The sequence below is a fragment of the Tachysurus vachellii genome, chromosome 8 (assembly GCF_030014155.1).
Source record: "Tachysurus vachellii isolate PV-2020 chromosome 8, HZAU_Pvac_v1, whole genome shotgun sequence".
Lineage (NCBI taxonomy): Eukaryota > Metazoa > Chordata > Actinopteri > Siluriformes > Bagridae > Tachysurus > Tachysurus vachellii.
In genome coordinates this window covers 14371881-14378736 of record NC_083467.1, presented here as the reverse complement: position 1 = coordinate 14378736, position 6856 = coordinate 14371881, and positions in this window count along the sequence as shown.

Genomic DNA, 6856 nt, shown 5'->3' with positions numbered 1-6856 from the left:
TGCTATATAAACGGTGGGTGGGCAAAGCGAACGCGCTGCTGTTCAGACATTCAGCCAATCAGATAATAGCGGACTCGAGATGTGTCTCGCGCACCAGCGCAGTACAACCCAGTGCCTTCTCAATGGACTTTTGCACTTAAGAAGTGAAAAAGCATCAAAATAAAACTCTCCTTGGCACTAAGGTGGTGTCCACAATAATGCATTTTTGTACCTGTAGTGTTTATTTTGTTTTTATTTTTACTATACTTTAAAATGACTTAAAGGGAGATTGATGGATATTTAATTAGCTTTAGTGCCTAAGGAACTTTCAGCATCATAGCAGGTAGACCTACAATGTAAAGGTACAATATATAATCTTGGTCATACAAGTGGGTATCTTCAAGGGTTTCTCCAGCTTTCTAGGTAAAATATACACTCTAAAGGTACAAAAAGTTGAGAGTCGTATGAATGGTAGAATTTAGTACTCTTTTTTACCCACTGTTTAGTTGCAATAATAAATACACTTTATAACTATAAATGACATTGTCTTTATTATGCTTTTAAAACACAGCTTAAAAGTTTATTAGCATTAACAATTAACACAATGAACACCCCAATGCAGAAATCAGCCCTGTTGTTATTTCTGGTTTGTGTGACTCGAGACTCTGAGGAACAAATGGTACTAAACTGTAGCATCCCATGTCTGTCAAACCTCTACTATGTGAACCACATCAAATGTACACTTAAAAATGCAATTACAGTCCAAATATGTATCCGAAATCTTTTTAAAGGCAACTGATATGAAAATTTCCAGCTGAAAGATATGTATTCCAGTTACAAAAGGCAATGTTCTGCCCCAAAAACAAGGAAAGATTCTAGGATTGTGATCTGAGTGCACAATCATTTTGTATGGCAGTTCAGTCCCCTAACATCACTAAAGCTACATTCACACTGCAAGCCTAGGTGATTTACTAAAACTAGGCTTGCAGTGTGAATGTAGCTTTAGTGATGTTAGTGATGTAATTCTGCTTTACAGACACGGAATAGGCCCCTGATTCATTGTGAAACTGACCATTGTATGGTTTCCTCCCTCCTCACAAAAAACATGCCAGAAGGTTAATTGGCTTCTCTAAATTTCTTCATGGCATAAATATGTGTGTATGAACTGATTTATATCCAGTGTTCCCAGGATAGGCTCTGGATCCGCTTTGACCCTGAGCAGGATGAAACTGTTACTACAGTTTAATTAATGAATCAAATCAATGATGATTAATTTCATTTTGTTTATACTTTCTTTTTAAAGTGGCCTTCATCCAGCACAGCTCTGAATACTGCCATTTACTGAATATGCAGTTACTGAAGATTAATGAATAAATTGAGAAACACAGATATCATTTTCTTTTTTCCCTTCTACAAATATTTCCACCAGAATCAGCGTTTACAGTGTAAAGTAACAGTCAGTGTTTTTGTGTGTTCATGCTTTCATTATTAAAAAAAAGATATTTCGGAAAGAAATCTGATGTTTCCCCGAATGATGCTGGATTTAGAGGCTTGCAGGATGTCTTCATTTTTATGTGTGGGAAGGAATGATTAAGCAGGTGTTGCAATGGTGCAGCGTTAATTGCAATTCAGTTGCCTTTGCTCAAACGATGAGACATGATGAAGTCATTTGAACAAACCCTGGGGGGTGGACAAAGTAACAGAAGCACTTAACAACATATAACTTTATGAGGAGCGGGGTCACTCAATGCCTTCATCATGCCTACAGCTTTACTTGTTTTTCCTTTAAGAAGAAACACCTCTAGGTCTTTGAAGGATAGAGGAAGTGCTTAACAGTCTATTCCAAAACATGCAGTAAAAGTGATCCATTGTGCAGATCTAGTCATCGAGAGGCTCTAGGAGATATATAAGTCCATAACTGTGTTCAGAAATGCAGGCTTGAATTTTTAGCAGCATGTATTTAGAAATCTTCTTTATACACAATATCATTAAGGAAGTGTTGCTTAAAGTGCACCTGGCCATCAAAAAGCCAGGCTGAGAAATGACTTGAGCTAATGACTTCCAAAAGATGGATATCCATACAATTATACATCCACCAACTTGTTAAACAGTTAGCAACAAACATTGTGGATTTGGTTTTCTTGAAATGTAAACACATCTGAAAGTAGGAAAATTGGTGAAAGTCAACTCATCAGACCATATTCCATTTTTCCATTGCTCAGGGGTCCAGGTTTTGTGCTGCTTACACCAAGTTATGTGTGTTTGTGTGTGGGCCTTGGATACCAGCAGTTTCCAAATGGCAGCTCAGTCATAAATCTCAGTTTTGTGAAGCTAGCCGCATAGTTGTTCTTTAATTGTTTCAACAAAGTGCTGATCCAATCCTATTGTAATTAGTATAGTAATTACTGTATGTTGCATTTCATTGTGTTTAACAGCCATCATATTGTTATTAAGCTTCAGTTACAGCCACTGTTCCACTGTGCTGCAGTGTGTCTCTGCTTAACTTGCCTTGTAGTGAATTTTGTCACTGTTCCTTTTGAAACATTGCATGATTTGATGAACGGGGGCACTCTGACGCAATTTGAGCACAAACTATTTGGTCACTCATTTTCAGCTGCCTCATGATGTTTTTTTTCCTTATTTTATGTGGCGTTAGTTATTTTGTCCACCCCACCCTGTTTGCAGTGGCGTGTCTTATTTGGAGTGTTAAAAGGCATTATGACTTTCTTTCCTCTAAAATCATGTGTGTGTTTTACTAACGTGTTACAGTTGACATTCCTGCCAAGGAAAATAAAGTCTGATTGTAGACTATGCCTCCAATCTTTTGTGGCAACAGTATTATTTCCACAGGAAATGCATTTATCCATTATCCAAAAATAGAACCATATGAGCTTGTTCGAGTAAGATGCTGTAGGATGGAGTGCAGTTCATGTCTAACTGATAATCATTTACAAATGTCGGTCATATAGTTGATGTGCATCAGTGAACATCTGAGGTTAATATCACAAATATCACACAATGGCTTTGCTGACAGAGCTCATGTGTTTCACACTTCTGCTCTAAGAGGTAACTCAAATGTATTTAAAACAGATTGTTTCAAGCACATTAAAAATAAAATTCAGATTTTTTATAAAGTTCCTCCAGTGACAGTAGAGTCAAAGTGCATTTGCGTAATTTCTAGATGTTTAAAGAGTCCATGAGTAAAACCTGGCCTTTACGTTTTCATTCTAAATCCTGCAACCTCACTGCTCTGAAATCATTTAGTGTGCAGCCATTAAATGAGCTTTTTTCCAGAACCACAAATCTCACTCTGGTTACACACTGTGTCATATTAGGCTACATTTGTAATTGCATTTTGGCAAAGCAGATCCTTGTTGACTGTCAGTTCACCTGCATTCTTTTACAGGACTGAACACAACACAGGACGAAGTCTTTGCTCGAAACCAGCACACTCTCTGACCTTTTGAACTCAGCTGGGCAGCCAGGCGCTGTGGTGCTGTTATCCCACAATGCACCACATTCACTCTGGAGTCATTAATATACCGTGAGAACCCTTTTTTTTTTGCAGTGGCTTTCTCGTGCCTTCAGCGATTTTCCGCAGAGTGCAGGCGCTAGGGCTGCGGCAGGAAGGTTTGGGTGGTATTTATACCCCTTTGTTTTGCCATGTGAGCTGTTCTTGCCCAAGCCAGGAGGTAGTTGAACAAGCTGAACCCAATGCTCCATCAGAATATGAACAACAGCCAAAACCATACAGTGTCAAGAGCAAAGCACCCGAAACCACTGGCAGGCACTTTTCTGCGTGCTGAGCCGGCCACGGGAGGGTATTATTAGCTCTCCTGTGAGCACAGTACTGTATGCACAGGATGAGAGCGAGCAAGTGCCAGAGCCCTCTGCATGTTTCACAGACTGTGGAGTCACCATGAGAGTGTTTTTTCTGCCTCTAGACTCCATGTGGCTGCCCTGCTGTATTTCAAGCCAACCACGTTTTTTGCATAAGTTTCATGATATTTCAGCACTTCATGATGGACAGGAAGTAAGCCATGAATTATTAACACCCCTGGCTTCAACTAAACCTCAGTAAGGGAATATGTCTGTTGTAATAGTGCCCAAAGAGATTTGTCTTTCAGACTTGTAAAGTTCGAGATTTCACTCTCCCATGCGCAATAACACTTGTGGTTATAGCTAACAATCCTGGTTATAACCAGTTACGAACTGGTAATGAATGTCAAATGGAATACTGTTACAGTTTAGAAAGCAAGACATGGACATAAAAGAACACACTGTTGTCTTTCCCCTCTCTCCCACATCCTGTGTGGCGCTTCCATCCCAGAGCAGGAAAAGAGCTTCTCCATCGTTCCTCCTCCCACCGCCCCCTCATTCACACACCAAAACACGAGAGGGCTTGAGGAGAACACGTATATGTGTGTGTGTGTGTGTGTGTGTATGTGAAGCACTACTCTGCCTCCTTGCGCTGGCCTTTGTACTTCAGACCTTTGCGAACTTATTACATAGCAACTGACATAGCAACAAGTGTGTTTACAAAGAATTCCATCTGCTTAGATGTTGCTCATGCGACACATAAAGGGGAGTCTGTGGTTTTAGCCTAAGCCCAAATTTTAAAAGATCATTTATGAACTAGGTTTTGACTACTCATGTTCAGAGATCAGGATAAGTGTAGAACTAGGATAACCGAGCTGACCGAAAAATTAATCATTATGACAGACGATGATGGATGAGCTGCAGTCGAAAATTTCTCCAACCCAACTTCCTGCTAGGAATTCCTAACGCATGCATTACAAAACACAAACTAGTGTCAGCATGCAAAGGACCAGCCCACTTTGACTGTCAACAAGCTAAAAAATGTACAAACAGTCCCCTGCACAACCTTTTTTTCTTTTGCTATATGATCCACTTGTGTATGGCATAAGTATGCAGGTGAAATAAATACTTGGTTGAGAAAGGTCTAACATACAGAAAGCCTTTTAATCTGCTCTCAGGAATGTGTCACTGATTTCACTAGCGCTCTGAACCCCCGTGTGAAACCCGATCAATTATTGACATATAAACGGGTAATTAGAATGAAAAAATAAATAAATAAATAAAACCAGTATTGCAATTGTTCACACAATGGTGAACAGCTTTTTATTTTATTTTATTGATTTCCTTCCATTTTAAACAGAATACAGACTATGCTTGCTCTATCATTATAGTCATGTGAGTTTCAGATGAACAATGCATAGTAGGAGCTGAAACACTGGTCTAAAACCCCACAGTCTCTAATTATCCGTACATAAAATTGAACTGGCCCTCTTAGTCTGTGCGAAGCCATATCCACGGCTCGTCTTGATGGCTTGCTGTCTTATCCACAAGGACCAAACATGCAATATGTCACTGCTTTAACAGCTCTTCCTCTGCTATCCGCAGACAGCTTCCTGCTTGTCTTTCCGTCAGTTAAGACCTAATTAGAGAAGCCACACTGCTGCTCTGTTCAATCTGGCCTCTGTTCAGCCTTCACTCTCCCACTGGACCTCTGAGTGAACTGCATAGGCTGGAGTTTTCCAGCTCCCAAAGAGAAATGCGCTACCGCACTAAGCAAGCTGCTCCTGGTTCCAATTCCAGTAAAGGTGACACTGTACAATCATTTCTCCCGCTTCTGGTAACCACAAACAGGAAAAATATTCCTAAGCTCCAATCCAACAGACAGTCAGGGGAAACCTTGTGATTCATCGACAAATCCCTGAATCTAATCTCAATTTCCTCTTCTCTGTGTCTCCATGTAAATAAGGAGGTGCTTGTACTTGGGAATTAAAACTGGACAAGTTAGAGGGAGGACTGATGTCATGGAAGGAGATGAAGGAGTGTTTGTGCTATCGTCATGACATGAAACATATGAGCTCATGAGCTTAAATCATCACAACATAAGATGCAAATATATCAAAGAGGCAAAGGCAATAAACTTGTGAGAAATTAGGTGTGACCTTATTGTCAATAATTGGATTGTGGTCAGAACAATTCTGTTAGTGTGTCATGAACAACACGGCCAGCGTCTCTCATCCTCGGCCTCATTGCCTGTTTTCAATCACGTTAGTCAAAATATTTTCAGAAGGGGAAATATTGAACTCGGTTGCTGAGATGTTGTTGAATGTCTGTAAGGTCTTCATCCCCCCACCACCATTAAATACTGCTATTTTGAAATGACTCAACTGCTTGAATAAATGAAGGATCTTACAGATGTCTAAGCTTGGGCTCTCCCACGGTGGGACTTTTCCATGATAAACAGGGTCAGGCTGATCTGGCTCAGGGCTGTGGGAGAGCCCAAGCCGTGCACCCAGCCCACAAACACAACAAGGCCAACTGCCATGTGCGCCGTCATGTTGTCTAAGATATCCTGGATACGGCTACTCAATACTCCATGCATCCCGGTAGAACAATGATCTGCGGTGAAATGGAAGTGAACAACTCATCCAGTCAGCCGTGATGGGCACCGCCGCTCTAATCACGTCAGCTAACGACTGTCCCGCCAGGCTGTTGAATAAGGTGTTTGGTGACGCTTGTGGTGCAACAGCCAAATGTCAGTGAGTTCACGGTCCAACAGATTGAAGCAAATTGGATGGTTAGTGGTCGGTGTTAGAGACATCACCAGCTCTCCATTATAAACGCCATTTTACTGTAATGAAAAAAAAATGGACTCAATTCTGTGGGATGTGAAAAACATTAACAAAATGATTTTCTGTGGCAGTTTTTATTTATGTTTAAATGAAGTGCTAAGTATGAGAGGAAATTTTGTGTGTTTCTGCACATTATGGACATTCAGGATACTCTCTCAAGAATACTTCAAAAAAACTTGCCCATTAATTCACACAAACAAGCAAAGCAA